The sequence below is a fragment of the Cyprinus carpio genome, chromosome A3 (genome assembly GCF_018340385.1).
Source record: "Cyprinus carpio isolate SPL01 chromosome A3, ASM1834038v1, whole genome shotgun sequence".
Classification (NCBI taxonomy): Eukaryota; Metazoa; Chordata; class Actinopteri; order Cypriniformes; family Cyprinidae; genus Cyprinus; species Cyprinus carpio.
The window spans coordinates 36839071-36863633 of NC_056574.1; the positions used below are offsets into that span (position 1 = coordinate 36839071).

The 24563-nt window shown below is 34.7% G+C and overlaps 1 long non-coding RNA gene across 1 annotated transcript; it reads right to left on the reverse strand.

Moving 5' to 3' along the window:
- Positions 1 to 225: 225 nt before the first annotated feature.
- LOC109067277 lies at positions 226 to 18383 on the reverse strand. The gene is made up of 11 exons (XR_006155651.1): positions 18264 to 18383; positions 17932 to 18171; positions 16207 to 16272; positions 15815 to 15918; positions 15329 to 15474; positions 13781 to 14385; positions 13376 to 13547; positions 12856 to 13056; positions 9523 to 9629; positions 2410 to 2539; positions 226 to 599 (listed from the first exon to the last, which is right to left on the reverse strand). It is a non-coding gene; the product is annotated as an uncharacterized LOC109067277 (long non-coding RNA).
- Positions 18384 to 24563: the final 6180 nt, after the last annotated feature.

Sequence of the window (24563 nt, forward strand, 5' to 3'; positions counted from 1 at the left end):
TTTGGGATTGGGATTACTGGGATTTGTACAGTCCCGCCACTTTTTTATTCCCTTTATACCCTTGGCTACTCACAATCTTTACAAAAATACAACAGAACACCTGAATATATTAATTAAAATAATATTTAGTATAGAAATTGTAAATGGATAAATTTATTTGTATAAATGTAGATAATGTAAATATAAATTATTTTGTTACCTGCACTATAATAATGTAAACGTGTAAACATGTATAAGTACTTTAATTAAGTGTTAAACATTTCCTGTACAAGTGTGTTGGTTACATACAAATAAAAAACTATGTTTACTATGGACAAAAAAGCAGACAGATGTGCCAAGGCTGTAACCAATAAGTGGTAGATGTGGTGGTGATGGGACATCTTGATGGTGAGTAATGATGCAGCTTGTTTCTGCTGGTATGACAACACACTCCCAGCCTAAACTTTTCCAAAGGTGAAATCCACCGATGAATCCTCACTGAACACATCCAGATTGTGGTGACCAAAAAAGATGTAGTTCTGACAAAGTCCTAATACAGCTCAGCCACGGAGAGGTCAAGAGGTCGGGAGCTCATGGTGACACCTTTGTAAAAGGTACTCCTGGAAAATAAAAAACTATTAAGAATATTAATTTACCATTTAAAATAAATATTTTAGCAAAATATAAATTTTAGCTCCTTTTCTCTTCAATTACTTCCAAAATTAGACAAAGACACAAACATCAAATGTAAGTTAAGCTCTGGAGAAACATGACTCAAATCCACACACATCTGTCGAAGCATCTGACAGGGCATAGCACAAACAAAATTTAAGTACTTTCTCTGCTCCTTTTTGTGCTCTGTGTGTGACTCAAATAATCCAATCTACTCCAGTTATAAAAGATGCTGCTGGTTCAGATTTAACAGATGAAGTCATGCCTTGACTGGACTCGTCGTGTCAATTGTGATAAGACTTTTAGTAGTAGGGCAATATTAGTGTGTGAACAGTCTATCTATTAGTCATATATATATATATATATATATATATATATATATATATATATATATATATAGATATATATATATATATATATATATATATATATATATATATATATATATAAAAACTTTTTAAATATAATTAATTGGGTTAAACTGTCTTTTGCTTTTCAACTCTGGACAAACTTTATTTTATAATTTAGAATTATTTTTTTCATGGCATATTGCATATCCTACATTCCAAAAAATTTTTTCTTCAATTTGCATTCTTTGAAGATGACTGTAAATAGTGTGGAATAACTTACCTTTTTGATATAAAAAAATAAAAAGTGGCATTTAATCCAATTAATGTAAAACATTGATAATTAAAATAATGGTTGCAGCCAATCATTTCAAGGGATAGATTCCAATAACTAGCATGCAAAATATACCAATACCTGCACAAAACCAAAAATAAATTAGAGCTACAAAAACATGAAGCCATGGTTTAATGGGAATTTAGAACCGCTAACTTGCATTATAACCCGTGGCAACAGTGTAAAAGTAGACGCACCACCCACCTCCTCCGCATCAGCATCTGCACTTCACATGCGTATAATCGCAGGCGCGAATTAAGAATCACAAAAGGCTGCATTTGAGTCTTCAAGGCATTTTAGGACACAACATCATCAAGTAACTTCACCGTAGTTGCCTGCTAGTAAAAACATTGTTTTATCAGTCATTAACCATGTATGCCATTGTTTTGCGTTTACTACAATTGAGTGGATCCGGAGGCGCTAGCTGGTGCGAGTGGCGGTGGGGCTAATTTGCATCTTCATCGATCAGCATATAGTAAATGTGGCAAGGGTGTAGAGTTAAATTTAAGCTATTTTAAGGCATGAGAAAATTATTTTCACAAGAATACTTTTTTTAAATGTCATTTTGATGATCAAAGATAGGTTTTAATATTTGACTAGAGGGGGACTTTAATAAGAATCAGTGTATATTTAATTCATATGGTGAAGACTAAGCAGCGTTTAATTTTTACATTTAATTAGTTAGTTTTTGCTGTTAATTAAGCCTGATCTAGACCTTCCTGAAACCCTTAACCCCCTGGTTTTACACTTGTTAAAAAGGCACTTTTTATGTAATGCTACAGTAAGCACAGCTCTTTAGAATTTGTGGTCATTCTTTCTTCTCACAAAAAGAATGTGAAACATTAACGTGAGTTATGGAGTTTTAGATTATAAATATACCTACATATTATTTAAGTTTATTTTACACACTTTAAGCATTATTGAATATTATAAGTTAGTACTTAAGTTATATGTTATTAACTTATTGCAATCGCATAATGCATTTTTCATCAGTATTGTACAGCCCTAGGTTTTGGCATAGAAAAATACAGACAATGATGTTGAAAAAACAACAACAACAGCAAAGAAAAAACATACCTGAAAGTGGAGTTTGTGGGAGAAGAGACAACTAGGTCTGTATAGATTAGATCATGGTGGTCTGCATACAAAGACTTGTTGCCAAAGAGTGGATGATGGGGGGACCACAGCCAAACATCAGGACAGAAGTCTGCATGAATCAGGTAAGCAGAATAATTGCATTGTAAATAAACATTAATAAAACAAATGGTAAAGTCACTAGTCAAAGTAGTTTATTGGTTTAATCCCTATATATCAAAACAATTTCTAACTATCTGACATCACACACAACTGCTATTTTAAGAGCTATATCTTGCAAGAGTATTTTTATTTATTGATTAGCATGCTATGATGAATCTGGAAAATCAGAGATGCAGGATGCTAGTTTTTATTTATTTATTATCACATGGGTTAGGAATTTTATGGATTTATAGTATTGCATACATTTAAATTTGTAACAATTATAAAACAAAATTATATTCTTTAATTTTGCTATGCATCCACGTGTATCGGAGTTGTTTTGGGATCAAATGTTATGCTTTTTGTTTTGCTATTAACATGTTAAGTTACAACGCGGCTGGTTGCAAAACGCGTTGCTTCAACATATGGTCGGGTAAAACCATTTAAAATTAGTTCACTTTTAAAAATGTTACAACAATCCTAACAATGACAAACATACTATCAGAAAACCACAAATGTCCACCTATCATACCATGTTTACCTCTCAACCATCAACGTATCATACACAGTTAGAAGACTCGTGTTCAGCGTGACCATAAAAAGAGCGTGACTGACTACTTCTTCATCCATTGGCTTGTTGGCGACTCGCGTGCGTACATCGCCACCTATGGGATTGCTCAATTATATTTAACAAAGCGGAATTCTCAAACTGGGAGGAAAGTAGTAAAAAAAAAGAAGGGGGAAAAAATGATATAACGGTTATATTTTTGGTAACAACATTGCTTTGAATATAGTAGGAAAACACCACATTATTTTGAAAACCCTATGTTTTTTTTACGTGTAATGCCAAGTTAACGCAGTGTCATCATATAATTGAACATACAATTAAAAAAAAAAGAAAATTAATAAAATTTTCTCTCAATTCTTAAATTCTTACTCGCGTGCCAAGCCCGCGAAACCGGGCTGCGGGCTTATATAAACTGGGGTCTGTGCCACCGCGCGCACAGCCTGACTCCCCTTTGAGCGACATCCCCAGTAGTGCGTTTTCCTGAGGTAAATGACTTTACTTAATCAGTTTGGTTAAATTACTTTTTAAAAGTATGGTCCGACAACAAAAGTAAATGATATTTAAAACTATGAAGAAAGCAAGTAATATTTAATTATAATAAGCAATGTTAATTATAATAAACAGTCTGAGGGAACAGTTCGTTTTTCTGAGGATTATAGGCGTTTCACTAATGAAACTCGCTGAATTGTAATAAAAATTGGGCTGTCTTTTCCGGTAAATGTATCACAGCTCACACAGACAACGATTTTCCGTCTTTTTATATACAGTCCGCTCATCGGAGCCGTAAAGACCATTAAATGCCGTTACATCTGTGTGACATCACTGCCAATGGAGCCAATCCTCTCCGTTTGATAGACGCTCTTTCGTTTATATAGAGTTATCTGCAGTGTTTCCCATTCATTAAGTAGGGTGTGGCGGACCGCCACAGTTTCAAAATAATCCGAAAATATATCTATACACATCATTATAACATAAAAGGTTTTTAACGTTGTGTTACGTGCCATTGCTTTAGCAAAGTGTCAGTCAAACGAACTATGAGTAATATGGCTTTACCCCTTCATCAAGCCTGTTTGCGCTGCGCGTTTCAAAACCAAGCGCGCACTTTGCGCACGCGATCGGCTCGTGATCCGGCGTTTACCGCGTCTCAGAGCTGCTGCTTTCACAGTGAATGCAGCGTGATATCGTGTCAACGTTGCCTAAATAAACTAATAAAAATAAACTAATTATACAGTTATTCTTAATATCTTTATTATTCATATTTGATGAAAAGTAGTGCATTGTCACAGGTTTGACTGCGAGCGCGAGAGCTCCCCACCACTCACACGCTGAGTCTGCGCGTGCACCGAGAGACATGATAGACTCATAAGCCTTTATGAAATCGGGCATCCATCATTTTGTGACAACAATTATAATAGAACATAAAAATAATAATGTTATTCTCAAGAATAAAAATGCATATTACTATGGCTTGTTTGTTGGTGGGCTGTAAGGTCTCGAATACAATGCTTTGCATTCGTCTCATCTTATCAGATGATACTATACACATTCATCAGAGCCTTTATAAACTTTGGAAATTCATAACATGAAAATAATTCTTCGCTTCTCTCTTTTCCAGTGTTGATTGCCGTCTGATTGTTGTAAGTGAAAATAATAGCAGTCAACCTGCATCTCTGATTTGCCAATTTAATTATAACATACTAATTCATCAATAAATCACTGATCTAAAAACATTTTCATTTGTACAGACACATTTCACTCATATTTGGTCTTCTTTCTTATTTTCTCTCTTTTTGTCTACAGCAGCTACATATACCCCAAAGGCTCTTTTAAGAGCCACATAACGAGAGCGTCTTTGGCTTTGTAAGTATATATTTTAACTGACTTTCAGATCCCTCTCAGTATTTGAGTGTAGATCAGTTAAATCAACAACATGCAGCATGTTAGTAATGTCTTAATGAAGACATTAAAGGGATAGTTCTTAAAAAAAATAATAAAACAATCTCTGATCTGTAAGTTTTTATAGTAACATACAAAAATTTTTTTCTCTGACTATTCTGTTCATCAATACATTGCAATATTGCTGCAAACAAAAGTGGATAAAATGTCTGAGAACATATAACTGGAATCCTTTGCAATAAGATGTTTTTTAAATGCTAGGCACATTCTTAAGAGTTTTACTTTAGATTTACTTTAGAGTCATTGTTGTCTTAAAGACATGAAAAGGGTTGTTCTTCTAAAATTCAGTGTAGTATCCTGCATTTATGATTGGCCGTGCTCATTTCAGTGAACAATGATTGCTGAAAATTGCATATATTTTTAATTCATACATATGTTTTCAATATCTCACTCAAATTCAGTAAGGTTTCCTACTTTTGGGGAAGTCGTGGCCTAACGGTTAGAGTGTTTGACTTGCAATCCAAGGGTTGTGAGTTCGAGTCTTGGGCCGGCAGGAATTGTATGTGGGGGGAGTAAATGTACAGCGCTCTCTTCACCTTCAATACCACGACTGAGGTGCCCTTGAGCAAGGCACCAAACCCCCAACTGCTCCCCGGAGCCGCAGCATAAAATGGCTGCCCACTGCTCCGGGTGTGTGTTCATGGTGTGTGTGTGTGTTCACTGGTGTGTGTGTGCACTTTGGATGGGTTAAAAGCAGAGCATGATGTATGTCACGTCACTTTTTTTTTTCTTTCTTCTGCTTGTTTGTCAGTGGCACCTACATACAACCCAAAGGCTCTTTTCAGAGCCACATCGCCCAGAGTCCTTGGCTTTGTAAGTATGTTTCTACTGACTGTCAGACACCTTTTAATTATTTGGGTTTAGATTAATTAAATTTACATTGTGCAGCAAATCAGAGTCATCAGTGTCTTAATAAACACATAAAAGAGGTTGTTCTTCTAGCATCAATCTAGCATCCTGCATTTATGACTAGTACTGCTGTCAAAAGTATCAATATATTGATACTGGAGTATTTGAAACAATATACAATATCACTTTTGTAAGTGATCTGTTAGGCAGTCATCCTGCATTCCTGATTTACCATGTTCATAATATACTGTTTAGTCAATAGTGATTAATGAAAATAATACATATTAATATGTAAAGGCATTTGTAATATCTCACTTCATATTGTGTCAACAGCAACAACATACACCCCAAAAGCTCTTTTCAGAGCTACTCGCCCACCATCACCCAGCATTGTAAGTACGTTTCAACTGTCAGACAACTTCTAATTATTTTGGTGTATATCAAATTAAAGCTACATTCTGCAACAAGTCTGAATCATCGTTGACTTACAGACATGAAACGGGTTGTTCTTCTAAAATACAATATAGAATCCTGCATTTATGATTGGCCGTGCTCATTTAAAGGCAGGCTTACACGGTGTGATTTTTGCGGTCTTACAAGCTCACAGGCGATTATTTTTTGGGGTGGGGGAGAAAATTGCAGATGCTCGCAGCTCGTACAATGTGAGAATAATTAGGGGTTAATCTGAGAATGTTACGAGGAACTGCCGGTAATTTAAAAAAAATGGCAAAATAAATTGGACACTGTCGGTTTAAATCCGTGGCATATGTGCAGTTAAACGAGACTATTTGCAGATCCATCTGAAGACAAAAACCACATATTATGTTTTTAAATAGTCTATATAGTAATTTTAGTTTAATTATACAGCCATATTTTTTTTGTTATTCCGAACTGTGCCAAATTTGCTGTTCAGCTTTATGAATGAATACAGGCTACCTGTTATATTTCCAGCAAAACGAGCAGAAATTCTGAAATATCCTTATCACCTCGAGTTGTTTATGAAAAACAGAAAGTCCATGCTTTTCTCTTATTTTCAGCCATTCTCTTTTCCATGTCTTCATTTCTTTTTTTTGGATGTCAAAAGCCATAGCTGCTACAAAGAAAATTATTTTGTCCTCAGAATCCATATTTTTATGAATGGCGCGAAACGTTATGCTTACGTCAGAGTTTGTAAAATCGTAGTAAATTCATGTCTTGTGTGAATCTCTCCGTATGATTTTCAGATAAACTCAATCGTGACGTGCGAGGGCTCACAACGTTTCTTAAATTAAATTATATAAGCATCACTTTTAATTAATTAATTAACTAACTAATTAATTATTGTAAAAAGTCTTACAGGGGCTGTAACATCATTTAATAAAGATTAATTACCCTTTTTCGAAAAGCAGCAAGGCACATCTATGCCCAATCCTCTGTGCAATCCTCAGTCATCAGCCACCATGAGAGTTTTTCCAGTGACACCAACACTTGGTCCATCCAAACTGACAAACCCAAATTTCATGAGGAATCCATAAACAACAATCAAGAAGTTCTTGGAAGTGCTTAGAAGGGGGAAAAAAATAACATTAACTTTCTTGAGAACTAGAAATATAAATTTACTGATAGAACTTCACGTCGACAAAAACTGTCAATAGGACCACATTCATGTTAATCTATATCTATATCTATATATATATATATATATATATCTATATATATATATATATATATATATATATATATATATATATATATATATATATATATATATATATATATATTTTTTTTTTTTTTAACTGTAAATTTTTTTTTCCCTATGATGTACAAGGCTTTGTTTTTCAGATTATCCCTTTACTGTTTTACATACAATAATGAATCCATATTTTAATGTTTAATATACTGTACATACTTAAATTCATTAAACTCTGACACTGTTTAAAATAAAGGTATTAAACCAACTGAAAAATATTCAGAATATGATTCCCTATAATGCACAATGCTTGATTTTCCATACTATGTCTTTGTTTTTATATATTAGTGACACCATATTTTTCAATACTAAAACAACTTAAACACTTAAATCCATTAAAACATTACACAAAAAGATATAAAACCAACAAACAAAATAATTTAGGTGTGTTTAATTGGGGTTGGAGCTGAATTCTCCAATATGGTAGCTCTCCAGGAGAAGAGTTGGAGACCCATGCTCTACGCTATTGCGGGATGGAATATGATGTGCAGCTGAAACACTCTATTCTAAGGAATTTTAAAAAGATGGGATAAAATGTCCTATATATTAGGGATGCACTGGTTGACCGGCCATAAATAGGAATATAAAAGTTTGGAAACATTACAATTATTGCTGCATTTATTTGATCAAAATAAAGTAAAAACAGCAATATCGTGAAATATTAAAAATTATTTCAGAATAAATTACATTTTTCATATTTCAGGATTATCTGATAAACACATTTATTTGCATTTATTGATTATATTTATTAAAACATTCATTAAATATAAATATTTTGTAACATTTTAATTTCACTCTAAAGTTACTTTTCAGCACGTTAATGCATGATGCATAAAAAAAAATATTGATCTTTCTCTGTTTTATTTATATCTTACCACAAATGTTTTGAGTGATATCGTTTCCACAAAAAAGCTAAGCAATACAAACAGTTTTTAACACTGATAATAATACATAGGCTAAATGTTCATTGAGCAACAAATCAGCATATTAAAATGATTTCTGAAGCACCATGCGACACGGAAACGTATCTCTGTGAACAACAACAGATATATATACGATTACAAAGACGATTGTTGTGTTGCCAAATGCATATTAAGCGATAACGCAGTTAGCATTTACAGTGAATTGAACCTAAAAATCCAGTAGGCTACCATTACATAATACATGGAACGCGTCAGGCTATAACCTATATTAATATTACATGAAAACCTGCTGCGTATTAGGGTTGGGTATCGAATGGGTTTTTTACGATACCGGTGCCATTTCGATACTTTTAAAACGGTACTGGTGCCTGAACCAATACTTCTATATAAAAAAAAGAGCCACAAAAACTATGGATAACATTAAATAACATTACAAAATATTTAAAATAAATCCATAGCTTTCACACACTCCATGGATGCTCTCATTTCCCAAGCTTCCCTTACTCTAAGCCTTATAAATGTATTTCATAATCTGGGTCAATATTTAATACAAAATAACACATAATGTTTCTATGACATTTCAAGTCCGAGTCAACCGCAAGTGCCCTAGCAACCGTATGGCAACACATTAGCAATCAACCAGGGTACACTAGCAACCGCATAGTCCGAGTCGAGCCTCGAGTTTTTGTTCAATATATGTAAAAATCTGTCAAAGTCAATTACATTGTTAACCCTGAATTATGATCAAACAACACCGTGTCTTTATTCAGCTATTTCTTTCAACTCGCAAACTTGCCGTGAGCTTTAGTTGTGAGATCAACCCCAACACACTTACAGTGCTACTACTGACTCATGATTAAAAATCGATCACTAATGACGATCAAGAATTTACAATAATTTATAGTGTCATAACATAGCAAAATTCTTACCTGTTTCAGGTTTATTCCTCCATTAAGATATAATATCCGCGTCACGTTGGCGGTATTCTTCTTCTGCAGTAATTTAATGCTGGACGAAACATCGTTGGTACTGCCACCTAACGGCATAATTTTGATGAGCATTACTAATCTTCACAGTCCAATACAAAGACTTCAAACAAGACATTCCTGTGCAATTCTGTGCAACACACATAACACTACTCAGTGCCAATACTTTAGTAAGTGTACGCATTTATTTTCTCCCTACTTTCATCTTATTTCTGTTGTATTAAAATCGCATACATGAGTTGCAAGTATTAATTACTTTGCTTTATTAATGCTAAGACAAATGTACAGACTTCTTCTAAGGGAGTTTGAGTTCAATAAAAGGACAATAATTAATTAAATTATAAAAATGTTAAATTAAAACAAATGTAAAAACAAATAAAATAAAACACTTAAAAAGTATATATGTTTTATTTATTTACCTGCATGTCATGTGAACATTAACCAATGCCAGAGAACCATGAGCATGTAAATGTGATACTTCAATATTAAAATATTTATTTTAAAATCTCAGGTACTTCAAATAAAAATATTAGGTGAAAGAGGATCAGATGACAAAAAAAGTTGGACAAGTTGTGCATTTTAATGTTTTAAATAATCAGATGCTGTGTAGTCACCTAATGACTGATCAAAAACCAGAAGACTTTCTGAGTGTAAATAAGATGTAGGCTATTTTAGAAAGGAAAATGTAAAAGATGAAAATGTAATGTAAAAGGTGAAAAAAGGGAAAAAAGGAATCAAGGAGAATCAATTAATTATGAATAAATTATTGTTATAGTGTAAATCATATGTAATCATGTAGGCTAATCCATAAAAAAAAAGTAGTCTGATTACTAGTATTTTAAAATGTAATTTAATCAAATTACAAGTACTTCACTTCTGGAATCTGATTACATAATCCAGATAACATGTTAACAATAACTACCCAGCTCTGATTAGTATTTAGTGAATAATGTAGTATTTGAGTAGAAGGAAATCCAAGGCACTCTTCTTTAGAAAATTATAAAAAGCCTTTATTGAACTGGCTATTTCATGATAGAAAATTTAAAAGACATAGGGGAAAAAAACAACCCACGCGTAGCGGCACAAACAGCCTTCTTCAAGGACGCTACGCATGGGTTGTTTTTTCCCCTATGTCTTTTAAATTTTCTATCATGAAATAGCCAGTTCAATAAAGGCTTTTTATAATTTTCTAAAGAAGAGTGCCTTGGATTTCCTTCTACTACAATCTACTGAATTCCCGACCCCAAAGAGCACCTTTAAATGATCCTTTTTTGAACTCCTTGAGCACCCTGGACACTTTTTTTCTTTTCAATGTAGTATTTGAATTTGAAAGTATTCTATATATGAACATATCTGTATATGCACTTGTCTTATCCATACATTAAAACAATGTCAGTCATTTACTTGCCTAAACCAGGCCAATCCCAAACTGAATGACAGTAAAAATGATTTGCAGATCAGATACACGGACAAGTATTTTCCCCTTTTATTTGTTTTGCTGTCTGGCCAATAAATAAACTCCAGTCTAGCTATGATTCTGTATCAACATTTGTAACATGTTTGTACATTTTTTAACATGTTTGTAAGATTTTTAGTTTAGATGTAAGATTTAATGGCCCTTTAACGTTCTTCTGCACATCTCCATTAATTCAGACCCATGTAATATGCAATACTGAAATATTCATATAGTCATTGAACAGCCGTTTCTTTTTTTTCCCTTGTCTGGAAACAGATCATTGACATCCTTTCCTGTTTTAAATATCAAACAAATTCTTATAGCATAATTTCACAGAGATCTTAGATATTAATATGATTTAAACTTGCAAAATTGGCTAAGGTCTGTATTGTTGTGTTAGTAATTGTGAGTAATATATTATCTTTTCTATTATTAGATTTTGCATCTTCTACTGCCGCCACCTCTGATTTTTGTTCTTACAATCTTTTTTTCATGGCAAGTAATGATCCTTAGCTTCATTTAAAGGTGTTCAAGTTTGATATTTGCAATTTAATTTCCTTTGAACTGTAAATTACATAGCCAAGTAATATTCTATCAATGAATATGCATTGTAACTGCCTACTTGCCTTAGATTAACAAGGCATTAACATTGATTTCTTACTGTTTTTGTCCACTACAGTTCTCTCATTTCGCCTTCGACCCTTAAAGGTAAGATATTTGCAAAGTTTACATTTAAGTACTATTTAATTAGTTTAAATAAAACTAATCAAGTAATATATTACATACATTATACTTTGGGAAGCACAAGTACCTTGCAGGGGATTTGTCCTTAGCGTTGAAAGATCACAAAAGGACCAAAAAAATGTTTGAAAACTTTACTTCATAACATTTACTGTCAATCAGTTGTCACTTACTATTTTAGGAAAATAAGCTTGATATTAATTTTACTGACATTAAAGTTCAGAATGGGGCAAAAAGAATGTTAAAATGAAATCTTACTTAAATCTTATCAATAAAATGTCTTTGGTCCTTTAAATATAGCAGTAGTATATATATATATATATGATTGTCTTCTGGACAACTGTCAGATCAGCAGTCTTCCCCATGTTTGTGTAGCCTAGTGAACCAAACTTAGAGACCATTTTGAAGACTCAGGAAACCTTTGCAGGTGTTTTGAGTTGATTAGCTGATTGGAGTGTTATTATTTGTGCATGTATCCCACTCTTCTTGACACTTATTTACTATTCGCTTGTTAAGTCTGACGTCACGTGTCACCGCTTCCGTGTCCAAACGCTCTATCAGATACCACGAGAAAACAACAAAAGGTGCTAATATAAACTCATAATGTGATATAATATTAGCAAAAATGTTATAATCCTAACCTTTAACTCCATACTGAAGTCCCAGATAGCCAGACAATGAAAAAAAAAATAAAAAAAAAATAAATATAAAATTATTTTTGTTTGGGACACTGCCAGCATGGATACTGTAGTATACACCGTAAATTTAAAAGTGTTTAGCTTGATAAATATGAATAAACAGTGCTCATAAACGGCTGCTGAGGTCGTATTCTCAAGGGAAGCGAGTCGAGGCTTGGACCCGGAAACAGCACTTCTTATGTCATCACTTAACAACCAAATAGATAAAAATGAATAATAGGTCTGATCTGAGGGAGGAATTTGACATGTTTTTACTTCCTGATTAAAATCCTTTAAATATAAACACTACAACTGTCTCTTAGAATGAGCTCTGAAAAGAGAGAGATGCACAGGAAATATGTTTGGAGAACAAGGCAGGCACTGACCAGATCTCCATCTCACCTGGAGAGTAATCCACCAGCTGAAGTACAATCACTTGATCTTCCACTTGAAGAACAATCACAAAAAGATGTTGACATGGAGATGATTTGTGGAGAGTTCTCTGACAATGAACACTATTTGCATTCTGCAAATGTGGAAGAACAGTCAAGAGCAGCAACATGGGAAGGTATTAACAGTTTGAATGAATCCTCGGCTTCTGACCTTGAAGAGCAAGCAGAAGACGACAGTAGGGATGTGTCACTGGCAAAAGAACTGTCCACGTGGGCCAGTGAATACCAGATAAAACATAATGCACTTGACAACCTGCTCAAATTGCTACAAAGGCATGGACACAATGAATTACCCTCGACTGCCCGGACTCTTTTGCACACTCCCCGACAAATTGACATAAAGCAATTATCTGGAATGGAATATGTTTACTTTCCACTAACACAGAAATTACAAGCAGCACTAGAAAATTACCCTCCTGATCTAGCAGAACTCCAATGTCTTGATTTATCACTCAACATTGATGGCTTACCACTGTACAAGAGTTCCAGAACATGTATGTGGCCAGTTCTTTGTGCAGTCATGTTAGACCCTGTCACCATTTTCCCCACGGCTCTGACAAGCGGTCTAAGTCGACCAACAGATCTTGGCTTTTTGGAAGACACAGTTAGGGAACTGGCTCATCTGATGAATCATGGGATTCACTACATGGGAAGAAAAATAAAAGTAAATTTGAGGTGCTTTGTGTGTGATGCTCCAGCTCGTGCATTAGTGAAAAATATCAAACTGTTCTCTGGGTACTTTGGCTGCGACCGATGTGAGCAAAAAGGTGCATGGTTAAACAGAGTCACATACCAAGAAACAGCTGACCTCAAACTCAGGACAGATGAAACATTCAGAAATCAATCACAAATTCAGCATCATCATGGGAACACACCTCTGTCTCACCTCCCCATAGACATGGTGCAGAGTCTTCTCATTGATTACATGCACCAGGCTTGTCTAGGTGTAATGAAAAGACTCCTGCACATCTGGACCAGAGGAGACAGAGTTGTGAGGGTTTCAGCCAGCCAAATCACAGAGATTAGTGCAAGACTGCGGTCTCTTCGGAAATACATCCCATCTACTTTTGTGCGAAAGCCTAGAGGTCTTGAGGAACTGGACAGGTGGAAAGCGACTGAGTTTCGTCAGTTCCTTCTTTACACTGGGAAGATTGTGTTGAAGGGAATACTGCCTGATGAAATGTATTTGCACTTCCTTTCCTTTAGCGTGGCCATGATAATCTTGGTATGTCCAAGTCTTGTGCAGGAACACTCGAAATATGCAGATGAACTGCTGCATTATTTTGTGGAAAAAGGTCGGAATCTTTATGGACAAGAGTTCCTTGTTTACAACACACATGCCATGCTGCACATAGCAAAAGATGCCGAAAACTTCGGTGGTCTGGAAAATTGTAGTGCCTTCATGTTTGAAAACTACCTGCAAACACTCAAGAGGATGGTGCGTTCTGGTAGAAACCCACTGATTCAGGTTGCTAGGAGGCTGGAAGAGAAAATCGAACAGAAAAAAACAACAACTGTGGACAAAATCTCTACAAAGACCCAAGACAGTGCATATGTCCTCAGTGGTGGTCAATGCTGTGAAGTCCTGCAAGTGGCTGACAAGGAACAAAGAGTGCTTTGCCGTGTTTACAGTAAACCTGAGCCACTGTTCGACAACCCATGCATGTCATTTTTGATTGGTGCCTACAAATACAAAAAAAAACACAAAACCATTTCATGGATTTCAAAAACAGAACTCACAAAACATGCAATTAAGATTAGCACAGAAGAGAGAAGTGAGATTTTTCTGTCAGTGCTCCATGAATTTTAATCAAAGGTAACAGGTTGTCATATGACGTAATATAAGACAAATGTACACATAATCCTTTGCATTTATAATGATTTTTTTCTTTTTTGTAGAATGTATGCAATTGTAGAATTTTCAGAGGAGGGAACATGTGAAATGGTGCCAGACATCTGGTTGTTTATGAAAGATGAGGTATTAAATTCTGTCTCACTTTTATTAACAACAAACATTTAAAAATAATGTGTGATGATGGCTTGTATTGTAATTTTGTAAAACTTTTACATGTCGACTAATTGTTAGAGATCTGTTCTTTAAGTAATTAACTTCTTTTTTTGCTTTTTTCTTGATTTACATTTTCAACTGCTCTTGCTTTCTTATTTTAACTTTGAAGTTTTAATACTTCATTATTCATATCATAATTCAATAATTGTACTATTTTAATGCAGGTACAATACTGTTACTGGCCACCACTGAACGCAACTAAAAAAATACAAAAGCTTGAACTGCCCGATAAAGAAAATTGGGCCAAGCACAGGGTCAGGGTGTTTGCTAAAACAGGTATTTCTTTTTACTTAAAGGACCATTCAGAAAAGAACATTACTGCAACAACTGTAAATAAATGCTAAATTGTACTCACCATATTTTTGCTTCAGATGACTATGAAAGAGCAAAAAAGTGGTCGAAAAAAGCAGCTGTGCAATCTTCACTTGAGAGCTGTGATGACACCCCCCAAAAGGAAAAGGACGACCGGTGTGTCTCAGCAGCTCTGATGAAGGTATGAACCTGAGTATGTGAAAAGTTCACAATTTAATGACTAAAGTAATATGACTAGAAATAATTAAAAAAAAATTTTTTTAAAGATATTTCTGTACTACCTCGCCCCCAAAAGAAAAGCCGGTTGGATTGCAAAACCACTGGTAGGCCTTTCTTAAATGAAAACTTTTAATTATGATTCTTTTAATTTACCACTTTCATACAAAAAGTGTCAGAATAACTAAATTTCAGTAGTCAATCCCAATACCAGTATACTTCATGATTTTTTTTTTTATTATTTAACATTTATTATTACAACAGTTGAACCTCAGCTGCCAGTTCCACCGGAAAATTAAAAAATTAAAATTACCTAACAAGCAAACCACCTTCAATCAATCAATAAAGATGCCATCAAGATGTGGAGAGCTTCCCATGCCTGATGTGCCAATAAGGCCAACTCCACCCAGAGACACCCTGAAAAATGGTAGTGTTTTTTGTTTTAATTATATTGCATAGCCCTATTCTATTCATCAGCATTACTTTAGCATTATGTTGCATTAACTAAGGATGTGTTTGCACTTGGCATTAACATGCAACCTGTATTCGAATGTTCGAACATAGTTTCAACTGTATACAGTTAAGAACTATGGTCCATGAAACAACTCCAGAAACTTCAGAAGAGTATTTATAAGCATATTTTAAATCTAGTTTCTAAATTATGTCTCTCTAACTTGCAATATGCACTTTAACTGTTACCCTTACCTTCGCTATCAGTGTTATTTGGTGATTCTCCTTCATGACTCTCTCCACTGCTGGTTAAACCAGGTCCTGTAAACATTCACTGTGATTAGCCTTCTGTCAAGATAGCAGTTACATTCAACTTACCTGTCTGTGCACTGTTATAAAAATAAAATAAAATAAAAAAACACTGCATTTTGAGTTTCAACTGTCTTCTAAGTCTTGTATATCTTAAAAGGATAGTTCACCCAAAAATGAAAATTCTGTCATACTTTAACCTTTGTTTTTTTTACCACCTTCATGATGCTCCAAAACTGTATTAGTATCCTTCTTCTGTTGAACACAAAAGATGATATTTTGAAGAATGCTGTTAAGCAAAAAAATGTGCTGCTCCCAACTGGCTTTCATTATATGGGGGGAGGACCAGCAACTGTTTGGTTACCCACATTCTTAAAAAAAATGCTATCCTTTTTTTCAGCAGAAAAAATAAAATGCATATGTTTGGAACAACCTGAGGGTGAGTAAATGACAGAATTTTCCTTTTTTGGGTGAACTATTTTTATCTTATTTTTTGAACAGTGCATCATCTTCCATTTTAACTTTAAATTTTAATCTTTAAATTTCTCCTTTTTTTTACCCTCAGATTCCAGATTTTTAAATAGTTGTATCTCACCCAAATATTGTCCTCATAATAAACCATACATCAAAGGAGAGATTATTTATTTAGTTTTCAGATTATGTATAAATAACAATTTCGAAAAATTGACACTTAAGACTGGTTTTGTGCTCCAGGATCACATATGCTTTTTCTGCACTCTCCTTATAATCGTAAAATTTGATTGGGAAATTTGATTTTGGTATGTTTAGATTAATTAGCCAGTCTGTGATGAATCAATAAATCGCAATAATCCCACGCTATATGGTTACTGCTAAAAACTATAAAAGCTACTATAAAAGTGTCTGCTAAATAAATAAATGTAAATGCACTGCTAATGTGCTACAGGCACAGTGATTGCATGTTAATGCCAAGTCTAAATGCAGCCTAAGAAGAAAAATAGTATTGCATTTCTACTTTGTTGGACTCATGGTTACTTTTAAGGTTGACTGAAATATAAAAAATGTCATTATTTATGCACCCTCATGTGAAACAGATTTAACAGAAGCAAAACCATGCATGCTTCATTTGAAGGAACCAATGAGATTTGCATGCATGAATATTTAACCTTACCCTACTTAACCATTTGCCATATTTGATGTGTTCTATGTATGCGAATAAAATAAGAAATTAAAATCTGCTGCTGACTTAGAAGACACAAACGCTGTGCCTTGTTTACAAGCAGAAGACTTCACACACATGCTTCGTGGTACTCTTGACAACGGAGGAGGACAGTGACACAAATGAGAGGAAATCATTGAATTAAGTCGTTATTTTTGTTTTCTTTGCAAACAAAAAGTATTCTTGTAGCTTCATAAAAATAACAGCTGAACCACTGATGTCACATAGACTATGTTATTACTTTATTTCTGGGTCTGAGAACATTTCAGCTAAATTGCTGTCTGTGGAGGGTCAGAAAACTCTCAGATTTCTCAGAAATATCTTAAGTTGTGTTCTGCAGATGAGCAAAGGTCTTACAGATTTGTGACGACATGAGGGTGGGCAATTAATGAAACAACCTTCATTTTTCAATGAATGATCCCTTTAGCTGACGGTTATGGTGAATATGAAAAGAAAGTCCTAGTTTTACATACCTTAATTTTAACAAATCAATATTGATTCTCCTCAGATCACCTCCTTAGCCTCCTCATTCAAAAAATAGTAAGCATAGAGAGTGAGATGAAGGCAATGAGGAGCACAATAGCAGCCATGCATGAACTTTATGCTCGTGCCCTGGGTGATGGGACTTGCCAGCAAGCAGAGGAGATGAGCCTTGAAGTGTGTGGCACCATCAATGAACTCCTCTCCCTTGAAGAAAAGATAAAAGACGATACCTTTAGGAAGAAAGTGGTGTGTTACTGGTGAACAGTCCGTGAAATGCTTAATTAACAAATTTATGTTAATTAACAAAAAATATAAACTGAACTATTTAGAAAATGTATTCCATCTTGCAGACACATCATTTAAGGCTCGTTGGAGGTCCAAACCCTGGGGAGAACACCCGGCGGGTAATGCGGGCAGTGGCCTCCGACGGCGTTTGGAAGGAATTCAGCCTCAAGGGGAAAAAAGGGAAGAGACCACTCCAAAACCTGATTATTATGAAAATCATAAGTACGTACAATATGTCAGTGAATCCAAAACAATCTGTACTACCAGTACTTTTTGGAGTATTGCTTCTTAAAGTATTTGCAATCAACTGTAACCAGCTGTCTTTATGTTTACAAAAGTGTGAACCAAATGGCCCATATAATTAGCCTCTTAAGTCAAACTACTGCCCAGCCAAATACAGCAATATCTAACACTTCATAATTATGGGGCTTCATTTTACAGAGGCAGTGATGAGGTCCAATCCTGGGATCCAGCAAGCCAAAGTGGAAGACATTGTAGCAGACACGCTAAAACATGCTCCAGCAAGGTGTCAGAATGTAAGCTTCTTTTAAAGTTCTATCTTAAGGGTCCTAAAATGTAGTTTTCGAGGTTTGAAATGTGCTTAAGTTTTGATTCTGTTGTTTGTAAGGATGTTAGTGATATATATTTCATGATTAGCTGAACTTTTAATAACTAATTTCATTTCTTTTTTTAAAGAGTGTCTTCTAAATCGGCAAGTTAGAAGTTACCTGTAGCCTAATTGGTGTGAATGAATGTACATTATGTCATTAGTAGGGCTGGGCGATATGGGCAAAAATTCATATCTCTGTATTTTTTGGCCGGTTTACAATATACGGTATATATCTCGGTATTTTCTTTTTTGTATTTAAAAAAAAAATCTGTATTTAATATATATATATATATATAGTATATATATATATATATATATATATATAGTATTGATATATATATATCACTTACCACCCAGTGTTGTCCAACAAAACAATACATATCAAAGGGTACATAGTGATTAATGACTAACGTTAGCTACACGTGCAGTTCAACTTGCAACTGCTAGATGACACGATTAGCGTTATCTCCGCTATCACATAGAAGACATCATTATTATACCTTCGACATCTGACACTCATAACAAAAGACATAAGATATTAAGTGAAAGATATGATTACTCACATATTTTGCATAAACGCACAACATCTCCGCTGGGCACATGTGGAGGTGTTTCTCATATCGCGCCGTTAGCGACAACTTTAGTTCCAGGACCTTATGACATAAAGCCCAGCCCTAGATAAAGTTTCATTTATTTATTTATTTTATTTTTTTCTTTCTAATAGCTAATGAGTTAATACTTGTTCAAATCAATGACTATATTAATATTTGTTGAATAATATTTGAATTTAATCTAAACTACACTTTATTATTATATAGACTACGATTAATATATTTTATACATATTATAAAATGTGTTGCTTATGTCAGACACCCAGTTTAAATTATATCGATTATCTGAATCTTACATTTCTTTTCAAAAAATGAAAAAGTCACCCAATTATTTTTCATACTGTGCTTTTAGCCAAACCATTAATGAAACTTTTTACCCCAAATGTCAAACTTTTACATATTTTTCAGTCATAAACAAACTAATAAACTCCCTGCCCTGCTCTCATGATCTTGTTTTGAACTACTGTTTCAGTGGTTTCATTTGTCAACAATTGTTTTTGTTTGTTTGTCTGTTTGCTTTAAATGTGAAATTTGTTGCATAAAAACTAAAACATTCTTTTCATTTACAGCAGAAAGACCACAGAAAGGCTGTGCAGCTGCAAAATGATGATGATGATGAGACACTCCTCCTTTTTGAAGATCAATAAGGCTTTTATAATTTGTTAAAACTGAATGACTAGAACAAAATTAACAAAAATTGAAATTAATTGAAATGCTATTTTTTTAAATGATTAACAACTTTGTTGATAAAATATTTGAGAATAATTGATCTTGATTAGTTATTAGTATGGGAAATGTCACTGACTAAATGCTGAATAAATACTGTAAATGTGTTTCTGATCATCACTTGATGTTTCCTGAGGCTCAGGTGGGTAAACGAGTAAAGAACAGTACTTAGTAAGTTTCATGATAGAATTTAAAAGCTAAGACTATGTTTCTTATCAGAAGTAATAAAGCACAAAGCTTGTTGTAAATATGGCAGCCCGGATTTAAATAATGTTTAGTAACATTTTGTTCATGCATCAGCTAAAAACAGCATTGACCAAAAGATAAATTTTAGATTTAAGAATCAGTTAAATTTTCAGTTCATCAAAAGGAAGATCTATTAAGACTGGGATATCAATAGAGTCAACCTACCAGCAGCTTTTTTTGAAACCACAGGGCATAAGGCTCATGAAGTACGACAGGTAATCTACAGGGCTGGATTTCACAATTCAATTACTCATAGAGAGTACAATAATCTAAGCAAGCATAATGTATGACTTAAATATGACTTCATATCAGCATGATGAAAATGTCATTAAAAAAAACAAACGATGTAACTTGATGTACAACATACACATTATGATTTTTCAATTTTATTTTGAAAATTGAAAAGGTCACAGACTTCAAGAAGGCTGGGGAGATTCAGTTTGAAGGAGGCAGCAAAGAGTGAAGTAAGTTAATATCAAAAAGTTTTTTGGGAATGTGTGACTTATAACAAATTTAAATTTCATTTCAAAAGTAATGTACATTTACATTCTCACAGCCTCTGGTCCTTCTGCTGAAATGTAAGCAAAATTAATGAGCCTTTTAAACTGGATGATGTAGGATGATGTCAGTGCAGACTTAGGATGAAAAAAAAGATAAATAAGACAAAATAAGAAAAAATAAATAAACATAAAAAAATATATATATATATATATATATATATAAAAAACCTTATTTCAATAGATAGATAGATAGATATAGAAAACCTTATTTCAAGAATATGACAGATTTTCTATTCCATCTTCTAGTTTCCAAGACATCCAGAGTGCACTAGAAGAACTCTTTCCAAAGGAACACAGGGAGCTGTGAAGTCTTATTTTTTCAGCAAAACACTGCACCAACCCTGAATATAAAGATCAAGAGTGAAGTGTCAGTCTACAGAGGTTTCAGAAGACCCTGCCCTCTCGTGGTGGGGTAAAAAAAAATATTTATTTTTCTCTTTCTTGTACAAAAACTGCTGATTAACATTTTGGGTGTGCCAAATAATAAAGAAGAGACAGAGATATCTATATTGTTCCATTTACATATCATCTTTTTTTGAATGTTGTTATTTTCTTTAATTCTGCATGCTTCTTTGTTAATTATAATATTGTTAAAATTAAGCTTCTGGTAGTGAAGCAGAATTAAAGCATATCAACACCAGATATTTGCTCATCCCTCACACAACGTATTTCTTTCTGCAAATAAATAAACGCATACCTACATATATACGTACATACCAAATAAAATAAATAAATAAATAATAAAGCGTGTGTGTGTGTATTATTGTTTAATTTATAAATTATTATAAATGATAGGTAATAAATAGGTAATGTTCTAAATGTGTTGGCTTGGTATGTTACCAAATTAACACTGAATAAATGAATAAAGTGTGTTAGTTCATTTCTATTATAATTTACATTACAGAAATGTAATTGTCAATTGTCTCTAATTGTTCCTCCAATTGTCACTTATTTTTAACTAAATTCCTCATAACCATTAAAATCTTAAGAAATTATGTGTAGGTTTTCTTTTTTAAAAGCAGTGAATGAAATTTTATAACTTTATCTTGTACCACTATGGACCGTGAGATTACGTCTTCACAATGTGTCAGTTTGGTAATTGGGACGTACTCACCACGTTCTGACAACGCACCACCATAACGTCGCCACGACGAATATGGGAATCACAAAGTTACGTCGCTGGAACGTTATCTGGTACGTCGCTGTGACGAATATGGTCCGGTGAGGTGACGTCTTCACAACGTGCCAGTTTGGTTATTAGGACGTACTCACTACGTTTCAGCAACGTACCACCATAACGTCGCCACGACGGATATGGGAATCACAAAGTTACGTCGCTGGAACGTTATTTGGTACGTCGCTGTGACGAATATGGTCCGGTGAGGCGACGTCTTCACAACGTGCCAGTTTGGTTATTAGGACGTACTCACTACGTTCCAGCAACGTAACACCATAACGTCGCCACGACGGATATGGGAATCACAAAGTTACGCCGCTGGAACTTTATTTGGTACGTCGCTGCGACGAATATGGTCTGGTCCAGTTACGTCGTCACGACGTAACTGTGTTAGCTGGGTACGAGGTGACACTGGAACGTGAGGAGGATACGGAGGTTTTAACAGATGGATTAATGATTAATGGTATAAACTGTGACTACGTTGTCTCCTTCATGCATCTGCCTGTCTATCTTGCTGATGAAGAGATTTTAAGGAAACTGGAGGTCTGGGGGGTTTCCCCAGTGTTTACCAGCATTGAGGACGGCACGAGATATGTAAAGACGTGGTTCCTGAAGGAGGTGGCCTCCCTCCCTTACAGCACAAAAATAGAAACGGCAGAGGGTCCACAATACTTTCGGGTGATGCACAGCTAGCAGGTGAAGACTTGCCGGCTGTGCATGAGCCCAGACCATGTGGTGAAGGACTGCCCGGAGTTCAAGTGCTATAAATGTGAAGCGAGGGGGCACTTCGCCAGGAACTGCAATGCCGTGACGTGCCTGGATTGCAATTTGGTTTTAAATAAGTGTGAGTGTTGGATGGAGGGCGAGGAGGAGGAGGAAGAGCAGCAGGTGGGCAGGCAGGTGCATGAACGAGACAACGAACACCGAGAGGATGAAACAAGTGTACGAGATGAAGGACAATCAAATAACAATACAGAACAACAGAAAGAGTGTAACGAACAGGACATACAAACACAACAGGATGGGGGAATTTGGACACAGATGGATTTGACTGACAGCTTGCAAAATGCTTTGGATACTGTGGAACTGGACAATCAAAGGAATAAAGAATTGAGTGATGCACAACAGGAGGGAAATTTATGGACACAGATGGATGTGGCGGACAGTTTGCAAAAGGTGATGGACGCTGTGGAACTTAATGATCACAGTAATGAGAAACAATCTGCTACAAAAGAAAGTGAAAAAGGAAAAGAAAATGAGGAAACGCAGGGGAAATCATCGAAAAGAAGAAGATCTGTAAAGGTAATACCCAGTTTAGATACTGCAAGAAAAAGAGTGCTTAAATAAGATGGTATTGAGTGTACGAATAAGTATGAGTTGCTAAAGGGTTTGGAGGAGATGGACTTAGTTTATGGGTTTTATGCATGTTTTTATATGTTTTATGCTTTTAAGAATTGTTACTTTTAATGCTAGGGGGCTGTCAGACATAGGAAATTTTGAAAAAGTGAAAGAAATGTGTAAAGGAGAAGATGTGATTTTATTACAAGAAACTAATTGGAGGGAAGAGTACATGACTGAAATAAGGAAAAGGTGGAGCGGAGAGATTTTATATAACAATGGTAATGGGAGGCTGAGAAGAGGAGTTGCGATTTTAATAAAAGAAAACTGGTGTATCATGTAAAACAGTATTTAATGACAGAGATGGGAAATGTATTGCGGTTGAAATGGAGTATGAGGAGAAAAAAGTTATTGTGGTCAATATTCATGCACAGACAGTAGAGAACGAAAAGAAGGAATATTTTAATGTATAGACCCCTTAATCGCCTACGTCACTGTGACGTCACCGCTCTAGCTGGAGGCAAAACATAAGGAAGAACTCATAGCAGGGGCGCTAAAAGTTTGAGGTTTTGACTTTAAAATGTCGTCTTGTTGTGTTTTTGGCGGCCAGAATAGAAGGAACAGCACTTTTGGTTCAAAACTAAAGTTTCACCGGATCCCGGCCGACATTCCTTCACAGAAATCAAGAAGACAATTGTGGTTGAATGCAATACGGCTTACAGACTAGACAGAGATGATCATAAATAATGCTTGTGTTTGCAGTGCACACTTCATATTAGGTAAAATAATCTATGCATATGTACTGGTGTGGTGGTTTTATCTAGTACAAATCAGCAAGTTTATGTTTTATAGGTGAAAAGTCGCCAACCTTCAGCGCACTAGCTAGCTTAAATGTTAAAACAAACATACAGCGATAGATGTGTGTGCCATCCTTTGAATGGTCTCTTAAAATAATCCACATTGCTAATCATAGTTAGCCCAGCGATAGGTTACATTAGACAATAAGCCTTGACAAAATTCCCCAAACCACCCGAAAGTAATTCATATGCTGTCTAGGAAATATCCAAAA